This window comes from Bos indicus x Bos taurus, chromosome X (genome assembly GCF_003369695.1).
Source record: "Bos indicus x Bos taurus breed Angus x Brahman F1 hybrid chromosome X, Bos_hybrid_MaternalHap_v2.0, whole genome shotgun sequence".
Lineage (NCBI taxonomy): Eukaryota > Metazoa > Chordata > Mammalia > Artiodactyla > Bovidae > Bos > Bos indicus x Bos taurus.
In genome coordinates this window covers 3,781,001-3,801,592 of record NC_040105.1, presented here as the reverse complement: position 1 = coordinate 3,801,592, position 20,592 = coordinate 3,781,001, and the positions used below count along the sequence as shown (strand labels likewise).

The window sequence follows — 20,592 nt, the reverse complement described above, 5'->3', positions numbered from 1 at the left end:
CTCTTGGTAACCGTAAGTTTGTTTCATCTGTGAGTCTGTATCTGCTTTGTATATAAGTGCCAGCCCCGGTGGATCCAGGGTATTCGAAGCGGGGACGGCGTCGGCGAGGATCAGGAAACCACTGCTTAATTAAACGTTAATTAAGGATATAAAGAGTAATAGAATGAGGATAGCTCAGTGAAGAAATTCAGTGGAGAAAAGAGGCTGAATAATTCAGCCAGAAGGTAAGAGAAAGAACGACATGGTGAGACCAAGTTTCGGTGAACGAGGCCCGCACTTTATTTTCCAAAGTAGTTTTTATACCTTAAGTTATGCATAGAGGATAATGGGGGAAGGGGTAGAGTCCTGCAGTAAGCCAGGCTTTCTTCCTGCAAACATATCATATGCAAAAGTTTAGGTGATTTGCATCATCTTCTGGCCCGGAGGCCTTTTTCTCTAAAGGTGATTATTCTCAAGTCAGGCGCCAGCCTCCAAAAAGCATTAGATAAAGTTGCATTCCTACAGAGCAAAGGTGTGGTGGGCTATAACAAGAAAAAGAATTAACTCAAGGGTCCCAGGTTACAAACATTAAAGCTACTACTTACACCAACTATATTAATCAATACACTGCCAGGGACACAGCAGGTAAGGGATATGGAAACTTAGCAGCAAACATTGGCCCAACAAGTGAAAATCCCTTCACCAATACAATTTCTAATCAATCTTTTAACTACTCAAAAGAATCTGTGTTTAGACAGTTTAGAACATCTCCTGCCTCTCACAGTTGGGAGGCTCTGAACAATCACATGTGGCCAGAAAAACCTATTCAGGCAGGCTAGAGGATTTCCAAAGGAGTTTGTAGGTTAAACACTGTCACACCCAGGAATTATTAACTGGAGCTGTAAGCTAACTCTTTTTTCAGAGAGGTAGTGGGGGACAGCCCCCCGTAAAGTCAGAGGTGTAGGTGAAAGCACAAAGCAGAGAGTAGGCAGACTCTGGTTTTGGGGGTAGATTGCTCGAGAATTTCCAGGGAGACTCCTGAGGCTTGATCCCGCCTTTGCGTATGTCAAGCCTCCTTCCTCATGACCTTTGCCACGGGCGGAGCTCGCTCCCCACACTCGAGACTCAACTTGTAAGTGATACTGTGTGTTTGCCTTTGTCTGGCTAAATTCACTCAGTGTGATCATCTCTGGATCCCACCGGGTTGCTGCAAATGACATTATTCCATCCTCTGTTACAGCCGAGTAGTGTTGCTTTGTATGTACGGAGCGCATCTTTATGCACTCACCTGTTGATGGGCATTTAGGTGCGTTCTCTGTGTTCACCGCTGTGAACATTACGATGCCTGTATTGTTTCAAATTCGAGTTTTTGCCTTTTACAGATGTATGCCCAGGAGGCAGGCTTGATGGATCATATGGTACCTCTCATTTTCATTCTTTTAAGGAACCCCTGTTGCTCTTCTTGGGGTCTGCACCAATTTCCATTCCCAGCAGCCGTGGAGGAGGGTGCCTTTTCTCCACGCCATCTTAAGCATTAATTGCTTGCAGATTTTTTGATGATGCCCATTCTGACCCAGTGTGAGGTGATAAGCTCCTTGCAGTTCTCATTTGCATCTCTTTTATAATTAACGACGTTGAGCACCTTTCAGCGTCTGTTGACCAACTGTATGTCTTCTTTGGAGAAATGTCTATTTAGATCTTCTGCCCGTGTTCCGATGGGGTTGTTTGTGTTTTTCTGTCCTTGGGTTGTGTGAGCTGTTTGTTTATTTTGGAAACTAAGCCCTTGTCCGTCCTGGCTCTTGGACGTGTTCTCTCTCATTCTGTAGGTTGTCTTTTCATTTCATTTGTGACTTCCTTTGCTGTACAAAAAGCTTTCAAGTTTGATTAGGTCCAGTTTGTTTATTTTTGCTCTTATCTGTTTGCCTTTGGAGACTGACTTAAGAAAACATTGCTGCAATTTATGTCAGAGAACGTTGTGCCTGGGTCTTCTCCTGGGAGTTGTACGGTGTCATGTATTATAATAAAGTCTTTCAGCCATTTTGAGTTTGTTTTTATATGTGGTGTGAAAGACTGTTCTAACTTCATTGATTTACATGCAATGTCTTTATTTTTTGACTGGTAGAGGGTATATTTATAACTTATTTTCAGATTCATACATATAAATTCCACATGCTTTACCAGAGGGGCATTACTTATTTCGTTTTATAGATTGATGTATATACTGTTTTGATTTGTAAACTTGTTTATCTTTGGTGTGTGTGTGTTTTTAAACTTATGTGCTTGAAATCTTAGGGATTATTTTACTGTTGCAGGTTTCAAGTACTTGCAAGAAAAAAAAGAAAGACAATGGAACAATGAACCCCAAGTACCCCATCATTCAACCTTAACAATTATGAATGCCTGATCTAAGTGTTCCTATGTAACGCCACGCCCCCCCAGCAAATCTCATTATGGGGACGTATGATTCGTGTCATGACATGTCAGTCCACTTCTTAAAGATGAAAAAGGGCTATTTTTTTTCCCATATGTAACAGTTGTATCTTTACTACCTCTAAAAATTATCGACAGTTTCTCAGTATCACCAACAATGCAGTCATGAAAGTCAGAGGATTTTGATTTTTTTTTTACTAGTTTGCTAATTTACCCAAGGTCCGTGCGTTGCAATAGGTTGATGTATCTTTTGAGTTTTGTCTGTCTCTGACCCTCTGTATTTTTTCTTGCGAATTCTTATTGAAGGAACCGCTCTTTTTATCCTATGTGAAAGTAGGTTATAGACTCAGCAAAAAGTAGTACTCAAGTTATTTTTAAAAGAACCAGAGTGTTTCCTGTAATACTCAGTCTTAGCTTACCAGCTCCTTAGGGAGGAAACCTGCCTTACCCGAGCCATTGTTCTCCAGAGAAGGAAAGCTTTGTGAGTATGGACCGGTGTGACTGGGTCCCTTCTGGGATCACTGGTACCCATTTTATCTGGTACCCATAGGAGAGGCAGAGATGGAGAGACTTGGATGGTAAACTTTGCCCCATCATTACAAAGGCATCTATACACACACATATTCCTGCATTTTTATCCCCCTTTGCTAGCTCAGGTGCTGTGCTTAGTTCCTCAGTGGTGTCTGACTCTTTGTGACCCCATGAAGTGCAGCCCTCCAGGATTCCTCTGTCCATGGGTTTCTCCGGGCAAGAATCCTGGAGTGGGTAGCTAGTCCCTTCTCCAGGGGATCTTCCCAACCCAGGGATCAAACCCAGGTCTCCCGCATTGCAGGTAGATTCTTTACCAGCTGAGCCACCAGGGAAGCCCAAGAATACTAGAGTGGGTAGCCTATCCCTTCTGCAGGGGATCTTCCTGACCCAGGAATCCAACTGGGGTCTCCTGCATCGCAGGCATATTCCTTACCAGTTGAGCCACCAGGGAACCCCTGGCACTGCTGCTGCTGCTAAGTTGCTTAAGTCGTGTCCGACTCTGTGCGACCCCATAGACGGCCTCCTACAGGGCTCCTCTGTCTCTGGGATTGTCCAGCCAAGAACACTGGAGTGGGTTACCGTTTCCTTCTCCAATGCATGAAAGTGGAAATTGAAAGTGAAGTTGCTCAGTCCTGTCTGACTCTTAGTGACCCCACGGACTGCAGCCTACCAGGGTCCTCCGTCCATGGGAGCTCATGCTTAACCCAATTTTATCAATTTTTTTCTTTTTTAAGAAGAAATGTGTTGATTGATTTTTGGCTGTGCTGCTGGGTCTTCATTGCTACCCATGGGCTTTTTCTCGTTGTAACAATGGATTTGGGGAGGGTGGGTGGACTTTACTCTCTAGTTGCAGAGCACAGGCTCTCGGGCAAGTGTGCTTCAGTAGTTGGGGGTTGTGGTTCCCAAACCTCCTGAGTGTAGGGTCAGTGGTTGTGGAGCACAGGCTTAGTTGCCTGGGGGTCGTAGTTCCCAGGCCAGCGATGAAACCCACGTCCCCTGCATTGACAGGTGGATTCTTACCCACTGGGCCAACAGAGAAGGCCACATCTTATCAGTTTGGTTAATAGTCCATGCTGTGTATGAAATTCACAAAAATAAAGACTAAACACTCGCAACGTAAGCTACACAATTATAGGGCTTCTCTGGTGGCTCAGCTGGTAAAGAATCCAACTGCAGTGCAGGAGCCCTGGGTTGGATCCCTGGGTTGGGAAGATCCCCTGGAGAAGAGAAAGGCTGCCCACTCCAGTATTCTGGCCTGGAGAATCCCAGGGACTGTATAGTCCACGGGGTTGCAAAGAGTCGACACCACTGAGCGACTTTCAGTTGCATCATTCTCATGGGGCCCCTGGTTAAGACATTTTTGTCTCCGGTGACTAACCAAGGGGCTTTCTCATCACTGTTGGTCTGTCTCATCCTTTCTCCACACCACGGGTTTCCTGAGACATGACTGATACATTGTAAGTGGAAGGTAACTTCCCTGTTGGCTCAGATGGTAAAGCATCTGCCTGCGATTCGGGAGACCCAGGTTGGATCCCTGGGTCGGGAAGATCCCCTGGAGAAGGAAATGGGAACCCACTCCAGGACTCTTGCCTTGAAAAATCCCATGGACGGAGGAGGCTGGTAGGCTACAGTCCATGATGTGGCAAAGTGGAAGGTGTCCAGTCTGAGGATTTGATACCCTTATATATTGTAGAATAATTGCCACCATGGTATTAGCCACCAGCCCCGTTATGCCACACAATTATCCTTTCTTATTTGTGGTGAGCACCTTGAAGACCTATTCTCAGCAGTTTTCAAGTGGAGGAGACAGTCCAGTGAGTCCCCTGCATATGAACTTTCAAGTTGCGAACTTTGAAAGAAATGGATGTATTCTAAACCCAGGGTACTGCTTGTGTTAGCTGGGTCCCTGGGCTCACTCTGATGGACTTTGAAACAAATCGGACTTAAGAACGTGGTCTCCGTACAGGACGAGTTCATGGGTAGGGGACTTACTGTGTTGTCAGACCTTATCTCCTAACTGGAAGCTTTTACCCTTTGGCTGATGTCTCCCCATTTCCTCCATCCCCCAGCCCCTGACAACCACCGCTGTACTGTCTGATTCTAAGTTTATTTCATCCTTCAGCACAATGGCATAGACCTTTTCAGTCAGTGGGTCCATATTTGAGAAAAAAAAATACCTCTTGGATTTCTAACTTGTAGAGAAAAAGAAAAGGGATGATGTTATTATCATTGATGTTGTCAAATAAGAGGGAATTTCCTTGTCTTGGCAGAGTGGTAAAGAATCAACCTGCCAATGCAGGAGACCAGGGCTCAATCCCTGAGTGGGGAAGATCCCCTGGAGAAGGAAATGGCAACCCACTCCAGTATCCTTGCCTGCTGCTGCTGCTGCTAAGTCACTTCAGTTGTGTCTGACTCTGTGAGACCCCACAGACGGCAGCCCACCAGGCTCCCCCGTCCCTGGGATTCTCCAGGCAAGAACACTGGAGTGGGTTGCCATTTCCTTCTCCAATGCATGAAAGTGAAAAGTGCAAGTGAAGTCTCTCAGTCGTATCCGACTCTTCGAGACCCCATGGACTGCAGCCCACCAGGCTCCTCCACCCATGGGATTTTCCTGGCAAGAGTACTAAAATGGGGTGCCATTGCCTTCTCTGATTCTGGCCTGGAGAATCCCTATGGACAGAGGAGCCTGGCGGGCTACAGTCCATGGGGTCTCAAAGAGTCAGATGCTACCGAGTTCATGCACTTGGGATTGTTAGCCTAGTATGCATGCCAGGCATGATCAGAAAAACTGGGCAAACTGTTTGCCATGAGAGGTAGTAATTGTATTATTTTGGAAGCTCGTTTTATACAAACTAGGCTTTTTTGAATTATGTCGGTTGTAATGCGAAGGAGGGTGATGTTGGAGACAGTCATTATTATGTTCTTGACCTCAAAGGAAGATGGAATTGACTTGTATAAGGGAGCACTTCAGAGCAAATAAAAAGCGAAAACACGAACAGGAAAATCTCAACGACTGTGTTTCAGAACAAAGTGCTGAGCAAAATGCAGGTGCTGCTGCTGCTGCTGCTAAGTGGCTTCAGTCGTGTCCGACTCTGTGCGACCCCATAGACGGCAGCCCACCAGGCTCCCCCATCCCTGGGATTCTCCAGGCAAGAATACTGGAGTGGGTTGCCATTTCCTTCTCCAATGCATGAAAGTGAAAAGTGAAAGTGAAGTCGCTCAGTCGTGTCTGACTCTTAGCGACCCCATGGACTGCAGCCTAGCTTATCTAAACCTGGACAAAATCGCGTTGCAGCTGGAAAACTTGGTAGATGAGGATTGAGACAGTGTTCAAACATTGGATGCCTGGAATACGATTTGCACTTCTATAGATGAGCACGAATTGGGGAGAGCTGCCCGTTGCTGAGAAGTGATTGGCATCAGTGGAAACCATAGAGGCGTTCTTTGCAGAGTTTCTGACGCCTTGAAAGTGGTGTTGTGTTTCTGTACACTGTTGCATTGATGGATTAAAATTAGATTCTTGAGCAAAATAAGAAGTGCTAATGTTCTGTGAGTGATCACAAGATGGATTTGTGTGGGGAAAAGGTGTTTTTGAGACATGCTATTGTTAACCTCAGAGGTTCAGATTTAATATCGCTGACCCCAAAGAAGGCAGTGTAAGATCTGTGATAAGTGACCACATTATAACTTACTTTGTATTATCATTTTTAATTTCTCTAAGACCTGGGCACCTTCTCCCTTTTTTTATGATAAAAGGATTGTGCAGAAACAGTGATTTCCATTCAGGTGGTTATAAATAGCAGTACACTGCCTTGCTTCAGTTAAACTGCTGATACCAACTGCATAATGGTCCCTCACAACCTGGATGCTGCTGCTGCTGCTGCTAAGTCACTTCAGTCATGTCCGACTCTGTGCGACCCCATAGACGGCAGCCCACCAGGCTCCCCTGTCCCTGGGATTCTCCAGGCGACACCCTAACTAATACTTAACAGTTTGTCTCTAAAACTGGGTCCTGACGTTTGCTGTTTTTTTTTTTTTTTCTTCAACAAACATTTCTTTAGTCTGTATGTTTGCTACAATGGATAAGTATTTCATCGTATTCAGTTTGTAGTTGGTAAACAGGAATGCTTTCCTTTTCCCGTCTGTGTTTTTAAGACTCTCCCTTATATGTTTGAAGTGTCGATGCCGTGGCAACGATGTGTAATCTAATGGCTAGAGCAGATTTAAAATGAGTGTCTGAACCACAAGGAAAGAGAAAGGTGAAGAATCTGGGCTCTGGGATAGTAGAGGCGAGGAAAAGTCAGTTCAGTACTTAGTCATGGCAGAGAGCTTTCTTTCATTTTTTTTTTTTAAGGTTATTTTGTTTTATTATGCTTTGCGAGGTGTTTGTCATCTCCAGCAATTCCTTTACCATGTTTTGTTTTAATATATATTATTTACTTTTGGATTATTATATCATTTATTTTACATTATTAGTTTGGGATGTGCTGGGTCTTCCTTGCCGTACCAGCTTTCTCTAGTTTCGATTCACGGACTTTTTATTGTGGTGGCTCGTCTCGTCGTGACTTCTGGGCTCCAGGTGGACTCATGGACTCAGTACTTGTGGTTCAGGGGCATAGTTGTCCCGTGGCCCGTCAGATGGCAAACGGGCTGAGCTGTCCCGTGACAAGTCAGATCTTCCCTGACCAAGAACGGAACCAGTGTCCCTGCATTGGCAGGTGGATCCTGAACCACTGGGCCACCAGGGCCGTTGCTGGGAAAGAGCTTTGGATGCTCGCGTGCAAACTGTTCCCAGGGGCCGTCTGGTTCCCATTCTCCTTCCATTGCTGGCGGGGTCCTGTATGCAAGTGGCTTCTGCAGGGAACACACCTTCTGGCTTCATGCAAATGTGTAGAGGGGAGTTTTTTGTATAAAGGAAAAATACAATGAAATAACCTGGTTGAAAGCAAACCATCCTGCCCGTGGTTAGAATGTTGTGGTTCCAGGATTCCAAATGTGTGTCACACACACACACACACACACACACACACCTGGAGCAATTTTCTTCTATTTCTTTCCAGGATTAACACTTAGACACTAAAAGCCAAAAATCCAGAAGCCCGACCATCTCATTTAGAAGATAAACCCGGCCCGGTGAGTCGACCTGCCCTTCTCCAAAAGATATGATGCGTTCCCAACCCCGAGGACCTCCGAAGGTGACCTGGGTTGAAACTGTGGGCTTTGCAGATGGCATGAAAGATGAGGTCATCGGAGCAGGCTGTGATCTCACATCCCTTTAAGAGGGGCAGACGCCACGTGCAGACACAGACAAGGCAGGGTGGAACAGACAATGCGTGAGGGGAAGATGGTGATGTGAGTGCCTGGCAACAGCTCCGAGTCAGGGAGCGCCCACCCTGGTCAAGAGCCTTCTGATTCTAGAACACAGCAGGGAGCACCCTCCCAGGGAGTCTTCAAAGGCAGGGAGGGCACCTTGAGTTTAGGACTTTTGGCTTCCAGAATCAATAGTTCCTACTGTTTTTTTTTTTATTATTAAAAAAATTTTTTTTTGCTCACCGAACATTTTTAATTGAAGTATAGTTTGCTTTAAAATGTGCTGTTCGTTTCTGCTGATACATACATCCCCTTCCTCGTTTTATTTTTATTTTTGGCTGTGCTGGGTCTTTATTGCTGCACCTGGGCTTTTGCTAGTTGCAGAAAGAGGTGGGGGGTGTCTACTCCCCTGTAGAGTTCTGATTGCAGTGGCTTTCTGTGGTTGCCGGGCTCCAGGGCAGTGCATGGGCTTAGTTGCTCTGACGCCACGTGGGATCTTCCTGGACCCGGGATTGAACCCGTGTCCCCTGCATGGGGGCCGCATATCTGCTGCGTCACCAGGGAAGCCCTCATGAGGATTGCTAGGATGGCGCTCTACCCTTAAAGAGCATCACCTGTCCCGGGGCGAGGATGGGTCCCCCTTCCTTTTTAATCACAGCGCTTACAAGGGAGGCAGCTTCCTGTCCCCTCGACTGTGAAATGAGTGGGTTGGACCCATCCCCAGGTCCTCTCCAGCTCTTAATTCTGCCTGATTCGAGAGCCGTGATCATTGTAATTAAGACTCTCCATGTGAATAGGGCTCGTCGGACACCGTGATTATCGAGACCACACACTGTGGGGATTTTACTCAATGTCTTGGCGACCGCGTGAGACATCACAGACATATTGGGAAAAGGGCGGGGCTGAGGGGGAGCGGTTTGCAATTTGAACTGTGCCACTGAAATCGAATGCAGGGGGATGGACATCTTAAGTGACAGCCAGCCCGTCCCGACCCTGGATCCTTAAAGCTCAGGGTGGCCTTTATGTCAGGAAATCGAAACTGCCCTGAAATTAACCCTGGACAGAGAGGTGTTAGTTGCTCAGTCGTGTCTGACTCTCTGCGACCCTGTGGACTGTAGCCCGCCAGGCTCCTCTGTCCATGGGATGCTCCAGGCAAGAATAGTGGAGTGGGTTGCCATGCCCTGCTCCAGGGGATATTCGTGATCCAGGGTCTCCTGCACTGCAGGCAGACTTGTTACCATCTGAGCCACCCGGGAAGCCCCCAGAGATGTAGGGTTTGTCCTATCTCATCTTGAGCTTTCTCTCCAGCGTCCAACATTAAGCAAACAGGAGCTGCCACGTCGGTTTGCCCCCGTGTATTTCTCCACTTGCAGCTCACGGATTGTAAACAGTTAAGAAAATAGCAAACCTTTTGACTTACGTGTGTTTGCACGAGGTGACACGCTGTCCAGCCCTTCACGCCTTCTCTCTTCTCTGCTCCCTGAGGACGGTATTTCTTGACCTTGAGCAACTGTTTGGATGGGAACGTGGAAAACAATCTCCCAGTCGCCGTGAGCGTCAGAACCTTTAGAAGTGCAGTCGTGTGTTTTAACACGCTGGGCAGTCCTGGGCGGGCATCGGACTTGCCGTGGGGGTGGCTAGATAAGCGGGAGACACCGTCTTGGTCTTGGAGTCTTGTGGTCTGTTGGAGGACTCAGATGCTAACATACGTTCAGGTGATATCATTCCTTGAATCAGGGTGACGTCGTTTTTATGGCCCTAGGGGAGAACAGCCAGGAGGGGGAATGCTTCTTTAGGCCGAGTTCACGGGACGCCTTCCTAAAGAACTGACACCTGCCTGCTGGGAGGGTCTTGAACAGATCATGAAGGATGGGGGTATTGGGGGTCAGAGAAGTGTAAAGTTTAGAGCAGCTGCTGAAGACTCCTTACTCTTTCATGGCCCATGAAAGAGTTGGAGGGCTTCCCTGGTGGCTCAGATGGTAAAGAATCTGCCTACAATGCAGGGGACCCAGGTTGCCTTCCAAAGGGGATGTTCACTGGCTATGTGTTGAAGAAAGGAGCAGTTGTCAGGCACCTCATACGTATTCAGTGAGACAATGGAGAAATCAAATGTAGCGTGTTAACAAGTGTTAACAACCTAGGCATCACTGTCGGACTTGTAGGTGAGTCAGAGAGGCTGGAGAAACCACCTCTGTCATTGAATCAGTTTATGGTCGGAGCAGCTGGCCACAGAGGCAAGATGGGTCTTCTTTGATGGCTCAGCTTGTTTATAGACCAACATGATTTACTAAAATATAGGGCTTTCCCTGGTGGCTCAGATGGTAAAGAATCCACCTGCAATGCGGGAGACCTAGGTTCAATCCATGGGTCTGGAAGATGCCCTGGAGAAGGGAATGGCAACCCACTCCGGTATTCTTGTCTGGAGCATCCCATGGACAGAGGAGCCTGGCGGGCTACAGTCCACCGCAAGGAGTAGGACACGACTGAGCCACGAACACTATTTTGTCCATTTAGGTTATTCTAGAATATCAAGCAGAGTCCCCTGTGCTATACAGCGGATTCCCGTTAGTTATCTATTTAATACCTAGTATCAATAGTGTATGGGCTTCCCTGGTGGCTCAGCCGGTGAAGAATCCACCTGCAATGTGGGAGACCTGGGTTCGATCCCTGGGTGGGGAAGATCCCCTGGAGGAGGGTAAGGCTACCCACTCCGGTATTCTGGCCTGGAGAATCCCAGGGACTGTATGGTTCATGGGGTCGCAAAGAGTCGAACATGACTGAGTGGCTTTGGCAGTATCAGTGGTGTCTCTCTGCCAGTGCCAAATCTCCCAGTTCATCCCACTCACCCGCTCCCTGTGGTATCCATAACATCTGTTCTCTACATCTGTGTCTCCTTCTTTTTTCTCAATAAGATCATCTCTACAAATTTTTTTTTTCAGATTCCGCATAGAAGTGGCATCCTCTCCAGTCTATTTTTTTTTCAACTATTCTCGCTCCATTTTTGCAAGTCATAGATTGAGTAAAATGAGTACCCTGTTCAGAAACCACCCACGAGCACAGACATCTTCCATCACCCATCCCACCCCCACCCCCCAGCTTCATTCATCCCTTCTCAGAGCGTCGCGATCCACCCGAGCTGAGACGCTCGGACATCCGCTGCTCTTGTTCTTTGTGTGTTTCCTGTTGTTGATTCTTCCCAGCCACTCCTTCAACCTGGACTACCCTTGTATTCCCCTCTCCCCTATTGTTTGGGGAAAACTGTGCTCACAGACTCAACGATCCTCTGACCCCAGATGTGTGGGTTCCCCTACTCCACCAAGTCATAGCCTGTGACTCCAGCTGGGTGTCCCCCAATTCCGTTCAATGTGTCACTAATTGAAGTTAGCACAGACCCCACCGGTGAAAGACTCAGCCCCATGAGGCTGCTCCCTGACCCCCAATTCTTCTGCCAGTTGCAAGCAGAAGGTCCTTGCAGTAGGTTGCAAGCCGATGACCCTCTGCTTTGCTTCAACTTCCTATAAATCGAAGGTTCCTTTACCTTCCTGGGTGGTGCTAGTGGTAAAGAACCCACCTACCAATGCAGGAGACTAAAGAGACTCGGCTTCCATCCCTGGGTCGGGAAGATCCCCTGGAGGAGGGCATGGCAACCCACACCACTGTTCCTGCCTGGAGAATCTCATGGACAGAGGAGCCTGGTGGGCTACAGTCCAAGGGGTCGCAAAGAGGGGGACACGACTGAGTGACTAACACACACAGTTCGGAGCTTTGTGCCAGAAGGCAGGGGCAGAGAGTTACATGTATATTTTCGCTATTTCACATGCGGGCATCCTTTGTCCGTCTCATGAGGCTACAGGTCTGCTCCTCTCACGCCCTCCCCTCTCTCCGACGGGCACTATTGGCCCCCCTCTTTGGTACTCACCCGTTTCTACCACTGTAGCCAGGCCACCTCTGACACTTCCCAGGTGTGTGAATTGCAATAGCTGATTTTTCCCGTTTCATTTTTCTCCTCCTCGAAGAGGCTTATACGAGAGTCCCTGCTTGTAGAGATGGTTGCAACATAGGCCGAGGAATCAGTGAAAGCTCACTGAAATGCAGGCACATAGTCAGTACCAGAGGCAGGTTTTTCGTATTATTTATCTTTGACCTTGTGCTCCTCCTTCTCAGCCTAAAATAGCTCACAAAGAAGGGCTGCGTATGAATGACTCTTAACATGAACCCCACATTCCTTTCCGTGAAAAAGCCTATTTGGCTTTGCAGAAGGAGCTTCCCTGCCTGCCTACAAGCTCCGTCACGTAGGGGTCTCTGAAGACATCGCTGCTGGTATACCAGCTGTCTTTAGGTTTCGTGATCCAACCAAGCAAAGTTAGCACACGGCCACTGCCCCTGCCTTCTTCCCACGTAAGGTAGGCTGTACACCGTTGCTTTCTTCTTAAAAAATATTAATTGATCTGTCTATTTTTGGCTGTGCTGGGTCTTTGTGGCTTCACAGACTTTGTCTAGTTGCGGTGCCTGGGCTTCCCATTGTGTTGGGTTTATCTTGTCGTGGACCGCAGGCTTAATAATAGCTGTGGCACATGGGCTTGGGTGCTCTGTGACACGTGGAATCTTCCCTGACCAAAGATCGCACCCATGTCCCCTCATTGGCAGGCGGATTGTTATTTCATCTCCTGCTTGCTTCCCTTTCCGTGCTCGCCCAAACTCGAAGGCATTTTCACTCTTTGGCTACATGTGTAGGTTGAAACGTTTTTCTGCTTTGCCCTCACAAGGGGGTGTTCATTGGCTATGTGTTGAAGAAACGGGCAATTTTCAGGCACCCTATACGTATTCATGGAGAGAATGAGAACATCAAATGTTGCCTGTTAATAAGCATTAGCAACCGAGGCATCACTGGTGGACTTGTAGGTGAGTCAGGCTGGAGAAACCACCTCTGTCATTGAATCGGAGAAGCTGGCCACATGTGGCCAGGTGGGTCTTCTTTGACGGTTCAGCTTGTTTACAGACCAGCACAATTTACTAAAATGTATGGACTTCCCTGGTGGCTCAGATGGTAAAGAATCCGCCTGCAATGCGGGAGACCTAGGTTCAATCCCTGGGTCTGGATGATCCCCTGAAGAAGGGAATGGCAACCCACTCCAGTATTCTGGCGTGGAGAATTCCCTGGACAGAAGAGCCTGGCGGGCTACAGTCCACGGGGTCAAAAGAATCAGACACGACTGAGCAACTGGCACTTTGATACATGAATGGATCATTCAACATCCTTCTGGGATTTGTTTCTAAATGTCTACTTATCTTTGAAGATCTCTGCCGGTATTCGTGTCCGTGAATTTTTAGTTTCTTTTTCTGTATTATTTTAAAGACACTGTCATAGAAAAGCTTTTATCAAATTTCCCATTCTAGTCCACACCTAGAAAATTTAGAGGGATACGGTTTAGGAACGTTAAGGATTTTGGACTTTAATCCTTTTAAGTCTTATGTGAAAGCTATAAATGTTCATTGCAGCATTGTTTCTTTGCGCCATTTGCGGGATAACGACTCTAGTACTTTTTAATTTTGTTGTAAAGATTGGGTTCAAAATTAGCAAAGTGAATACGAAATGAATTTCTTGAGAATCATCAGAATTCTGGGATGTTCTCGGCAGCGTAGAACTGTGTACAATTGATTATCTGTATTTTCAGTTACTCTTTAAATGCTAAGGAAAATTTTTCTCTGTTTCTCCTCGCTGGATTTTCCTAATGCTAAAAATGAAACAATTTGAGCATTGCTTAAAGTTGGGAGCCAATCCAAGACAGAAACACATGTTTTATTAAATAGGCATCTTTCAAAACCGAATGTGGTTTGGAAGATTGTGACAGAAAAGAGATAAAGTCTGGGTTAGATACATTAGGGTGCAAATTAAGATGATTTATGTTAATTGGAACATTTATCTGCACATTCAGACATGTCTGGGACACCCTGCTCAAACCTCTCAATAAGTACAATTCTCATCTGAGCATGCATTTTACTTAATTTGTTTAGCTACTCATGAAAGTCTATCAAAATTCAGCCTCTCCCATTTTTCATTTAGAAATTCAGCAAGTCACTGAGATCCAAAAGACAGTTAAATGATGAATGATACTAGGCTCTTTTTAATTTAAAAATATCTCTGAAATATCTTGTGGTCTTAAAGACAGTTTTTATATTTTCCCCTTTCTGTATATGTGTGTGCAAGAAGACAATACATGATGGCGGACACCAGATTTTTCTTTTCTTTTGAACTTTTTTATTATTTTGTATTGGGGTATAGCCAGTTAACAGTGTTGTGATGGTTTCAGGTGAGTAGCAAAAGGGACTCAGCCATACACATACATGGATCCATTCTCCCCCAAACTCCCCTCCCATCCAGGCTGCCACATGACATGGAGCAGAGTTCCCTGTGCTGTCCAGCAGGTCTTTGTTGGTTCTCCACGTTAAATACAGCAGTGTGTCCATGTCCATTCCAAACCCCCTGACTATCCCTTCCCCCACCCTTTCCTCTGGGAACCATAAGGTTATTACAGAGTCTTGAGCAGAGTTCCCTGTGCTGTCCAGCAGGTCCTTGCTGGTTCTCCATGTTAAATACTGCAGTGTGTCCACGTCCATCCCAGACTCCCTGACTATCCCTTCCCCCATCCTTCCTCCTGATGACCATAAGGTTATTACAGAGTATTGAGCAGAGTTTCCTGTGCTGTCCAGCAGGTCCTTGTTGGTTCTCCACGTTAAATACAGCAGTGTGTCCGTGTCCATCCCAAACCACCTGACTGTCCTTCCCCCATCCTTCCCCCTGGTGACCATAAGGTTATTACAGAGTATTGAGCAGAGTTTCCTGTGCTGTCCAGCAGGTCCTTGTCGGTTCTCCATGTTAAACACAGCAGTGTGTCCGTGTCCATCCCAAACTCTCTGACTATCCCTTCCCTCCTCAGCAACCATAACAAGTCTAAAAAGAAACGATACAAATGAACTTAGAAAACAGAGACTCTCAGACTTAGTAAACAAACTTATGGACACTAGAGTTTGTTTTTAAACAAAGCTCTCTGAAATATTTTAGGTTTTGAATATGCACTTGTATGTTCCCATTTTGTCTATGCGTGTGCTGGACTACATGCAGATACTGGTCATGAGTGATGTGGAAACCTCAGGCCCCCTTAGCTGTAATCCTGGCTCCGACTTCTTGAGGGCTTCCCTGGTGGCTCAGTCGGTAAAGAATTCGCCTGTAATGCAGGAAACTTGGGTTCGATCCCTGGGTGGGGAAGATCCCCCAGAGAAGGGAATGAGAACCCACTCCAGTATCCTTGCCTGGGGAATCCCATGGACAGAGGAGCCTGATGGGCTGCAATCCACGGGGTCGCAGAGAGTGGGACACCAGTGAGTGCCTTTCACTGCACTTACTTGAACCTTATTTATTTGGCCGCAGTCGGTCTTGCTTGCTGTCCATGGAGGCTTCAGTCTTTGTTGTGGCACTGGGGCTCTTGTGGCAGCTTGTGGGCTCTTTAGTCACTGCATGTGGGATTTAGTTCCCTGACCAGGGATGGAACCAGGGCCCCTGCGTTTGGAATGCAGAGCCTTAGCCATTGCACCACCAGGAAAGCCCTTGATATTTCTTTTCTAGTATCCTCAAATCTTTCGCAAAGTGTGTGCTCAATGAACATTTCTGAAATGAAATACCTTAGGATTTCTACGCAGTGTTTTCTGTACAGCATTTGTTACTGTTCTTTAGTTGCTAAAGAACAAGTTCTTACAGTCGCTGGACTGTAGCCCGCCAGGCTCCTCTGTCCATGGGATTCTCCAGGCAAGAATACTGGAGTGAGTTGCCCTTCCCTCCTCCAGGGGAATCTTCCTGACCCTGGGAGCAAACTCACATCTCCTGCATTGGCAGGTGGATTTTTTACCACTCAGCCACCTGGGAAGCTCACAGTATTTAGCTACCAGGGAATAAAATCATGTTTGTACCCTATTGAAAAGTCCTAGCTTCATCAACGGCATCTTTTATGAAACTACTTATGTCCCTGTTACCTTATGTTCTAGGTATCTGCTGGACCTGCTGCCCAGGGCCATTTGGAATGGCTGTGAACACCTCTAGGAAACCCCAGGTCTTCGGTCGTAGAGATGACATTATTTGGAGAAGCTTCCTTGAATCGTTGTCATAGAGTGGAGTAGACCGTTCTTAGCTTCTGCATCGAATATTCTGCTAGAGGTCTGTATACTTTGACTTATGTGTTTGCTGCATCCTAAGACGCCAGCAGCGTGACATAAGATGTTCATGCTAGGATTTGCTAATATATGAGTAGCTCATCAATACTGGTGAAACTTGAGAATTCAATATCAGTCATCTCAAGGGATTTTTTTTTTTAATCTGCACTGGTTCTTCATTGCGGAATGCAAGCTTGGTAACTGTGGTACACGGGCTTAGTAATTGTGGTACACGGGCTTACTAGTTCTGGTACACGGGCTTAGCTGCCCCGAGCATGCAGCATCCAAGTTCCCCAACCAGGGATAGAACCCATGTCTCCAGCATTGGCAGCTGGATTCTTAACCACTGGACCACCAAGGAAGTTCAGTTTTTGAAAGAAACTGTCACCAATGAGTCAATAACATAATAATTATAGTGTAAGTTTTTTTACAGATGGTATCTATATGGTAGCTTATAACTTTATAGCCTATACAGTGAAACTGCATAATAAAATGTAATTTCTTATTAATTTTCAATGAATCAGCAGTTTGTTGTCATATTTATCTGTTTTCAGGACATCTGTAATATGTCCTCCAGCACAAATGTAATAGATCCATCGATATGTTTTTTTCCCCCCGCCCAATAAGTGATTTATCATTTTGGTAGTTCTTTGCTGACACACACACACACACACACAACTTGTGAAATGGACACTGAGCTGTGGGTGTGAACCAAGGCAGGACCTCTGATCAAAGGAAAGAGAAACAGAGCCGGTTTGTAAATTGTGATATGTAATCCCGCTATGTTATAATACCTCCTGGTCCATGGATGCTTGCTATTCCGATCCGCATCACTGGGGCACTGAGGCTCTTTGGTCCTGATACAAAGTAACCTTTGATGGAAACCGTGTCAGGCTGAGATTCTCACACTCTGGGGACTGAGAGGGAGACAGAGAGAAGGTTTTATTGCTCCACCTGATAGAATGTGTCTTGATAGTCTGACTGCCCACTTTGAGCCCTACACTGCCATTAATAGCGCGGTGATCTTGGGTGAATTCCCTAATACCTCCTTCGTGTTTTTTTTTTTTTTTTTCCAATTAAAGGAGATAATGCTGTCTTTTGCACTCATTGAGAGGATGAAAAGAGTCCAAATGGGCATTCTCTAGTGGTCCAGTGCTTAGAACTTGGTGCTTTCATCACTGGGACCCCGGGTTCCATCCTTGGTCAGGGAAATAAGATCCGAAAAGCCAAAAATGAAGAGTCCATCCATGTGTAAAGCAGTATGTTTAAGGTTGACCCACCATATATATATGGGCTTCCTAGGTGACTCAGTGGTAAAGAATTCTCCTGCCAGCACAGGAGATGCAGGAGACTCTGGTTTGATCCCTGGGTCGGGAAGATCCCCTGGAGGAGGAAATGGCAACTCACTCCAGTATTCTTGCCCGGAGAATCCCCATGGACAGAGGAGCCTGGTCACAAAGAGTCCGACACGACTGAACACACACACACACACACACACACACACCATACACGTTTAGCGCTGACCCACCATAGACACGTTACCTACTGTAACAATTCCTATTATGTTTGGACAAAGACACAGCTTGATTCTGGGCAAAGGATGTGTTCTCTGAACTCAAGGTAGACGTGGGTCCAAACTCTGTCTTGCAACTGGTGAGTTGTGAGACCTAACATCTGAATATCATTTTTCCTAAAAGTATTTAAAATCAATGTGATGGTAACTGTCCCACATGGCTATAGAAGGGTCAAGAATAATGAGTGCAACTAAGATTGTTTGTTTCATACAAATTCATTTTCACAAATATATTTGCCCCGGCGATATTTATGACATAGTAACTAATGGTGGCTACGTGTTACCAGTGATCAAAAAAAAAAAGAAAAAGAAAAATGACAATGAACCTCCCTTCCTACAACCGAAGAATGGGCTGAGTCGTTAGCTTTGAAAGCCAAACATCAGTACCGATGTCCTCTAGGGTTGAAGTGCATTAAATTGAGGGTTGAAAGGTTTATCCTCTCTTCCTACTTGCTGTCTTCTTGCAGAAGTAAAGTGATGACTCAATGACAAGTGGGTAGTCTGTCCATATATCTCACGGGTGGTGGGGGGGTCACTTGCTTTGGGGTGATCCTCAGTTAGAAGTGGGATTGTTGAGAGTCATCCTGTAAAGAGAAGACTCCAGCCTGAGCTGACAAGTAAAGTACCAAATGGTCCGAAGATGGTTCCTGACCAAACAGGGCCTGGTTTTGCCATAGGAGAGTCAAGAGAGATGGACCGCTTGAATCTTGCCCGTCTGACATACTGCTGTTGGAGAAAAAAAAATCTCTGCAGGTTGAGAAATAGCCTCTCAACTAAATGATGCCTAATGTGCTGCTGCTACTGCTGCTGAGTCACTTCAGTCGTGTCCGACTCTGTGTGACCCCATAGACGGCAGCCCGCCAGGCTCTGCCGTCCCTGCGATTCTCCAGGCAAGAACGCTGGAGTGGGTTGGGCTTCCACAAATCAAATTGTGCGAGGAGCTGAGTTGCCTCAGTCGTGTCTGACTCTTTGAGACCCCATGGACGGTAGCCCACCAGGCTCCTCTGGCCATGGGATTTCCCAGACAAGAATACTGGAGTGGGTTGCTATTTCCTCTTCCAGGGGGGTCTTCCCAACCCAGGGATCAAACCCTAGTCTCCTGCACTGCAGCCGGATTGTTTACTCCTGAGCCACCGGGGAAGCCCAGGCAAAGAGTTTAAATCCTTAACTTAAATAAACTAGATCAAACATAGACATGAACTAAACTGATCGTTCATTTTCAATGAAAATTTAATGGCGGCCCAAGGAGTGTAAGTGGTAAGTATTGATACATTGCTGACTTCCAATGGTCTCAGTTTATTCTGAATTCTCAAATCGCCCGTGGACTCGTGTGGTCAGACAGAAAAGCTACAGTTTGCGGTAATCACTGTTTTGGCGTCCTTTCTTGATTGGTTGCTTGAATTTAGGAAATCGGTTCGGAATTACCTGATGTCTCTACCCCCCCGGTTTTTCTAATCACAGAGAAGAAGGCTTAGAAGAAATGTCACGTTGATTTTGACACAACGATAGCATCTCTTTTACTGAGTGGATTTTTCTCTCTCTTTCTCTGTGTCTCTGTTTTATGGCAACAGGGGAGAAATGTGCTGAGATGGAAAAGCAATCAAGTAGATTTTCATGGAGGCATTTTTAAAAGCATCTTCTTAGAAGGACGATGTAATGGTAAGTATGAAAAAAGTAAAGATTGATCTCCGCTGGTTTATTTTCCTGAAGCATTTACTGCCTGGTTAATTCACATCTAGCAGTGCTTTGAAATTACTTTGGTGGGGACCGTGGTTTTCTTTAAAAACAGAAAGAAAAAAAATCCATTTCAAATTCAGCACAGTGCAGAGCAGCGATTTCAGCCTCCTTTGGCGTGTACAAGGGGCATGCCTTGTGAATTTAGGATTTCGTAATAATCATTTGTTTCTGCAAATAGCCCCAGTGCAGAGTCTATCTCACTAATGAGACAGCAGGGTCAATCCTCTGACTCAGCTTGTGTATATGTCTTCCAAAATGGACCCTCATCCCACTTTATCCTGCAGGGAGCATCTCAAGCTACTGAGATCTTTGAATGGCCTCAATGTATCTTTGTATCATTTTTGCCTGCAGCCCTGGGGAGTGGAATACTAAATACCAGATGTACTTTTAATGCAGGGTGGGGGCCCACTGAGGCCCCGGAATCCTTTTCTTTATCAGAAATAGAGCACAGCGCAAAGAAGGGGAAATGGAGAGAATATTTTGATGGTTGTGAGCTCGCAGTAGTGAAGGTACTTTACAAATCAAAACTGACACACTTACCCCCCTCCCCCCATGCTTAAAATTTAAAATGAATGCATGCATACTTTGTCCAGAGTTGGGTCCAACTCTTTGCAACCCCGTGGACTGTAGCCCGCCAGGCTCCTCTGTCCATGGGGATTCTCCAGGCAAGAATACTGGAGTGGGTTGCCATGCCCTCCTCCAGGGGATCTTCCCCACCCAGGGATTGAGCCCAGGTCTCCCGTGTCACAGGCGGATTCTTTACCATCTGAGCCACTGGGGAAGCCCTTAAAAGTATGTCAGTATACTAAAAAGAGCATGTCTTAATG

The 20,592-nt window shown here is 46.2% G+C and overlaps 1 protein-coding gene across 6 annotated transcripts in view; it reads left to right on the top strand.

Annotated features, from left to right (window-relative positions):
* NLGN4X (neuroligin 4 X-linked) overlaps positions 1–20,592 on the top strand; it is a 393,440-nt gene that overhangs the window by 24,873 nt on the left and 347,975 nt on the right. For all 6 annotated transcript variants that reach the window (XM_027534108.1, XM_027534111.1, XM_027534109.1 and 3 more), the window contains exons 2-3: positions 16,291–16,459; positions 19,600–19,687. The gene's annotated coding sequence lies outside the window, so the exon portion shown is untranslated. The remainder of the gene's footprint in view (positions 1–16,290; positions 16,460–19,599; positions 19,688–20,592) is intronic.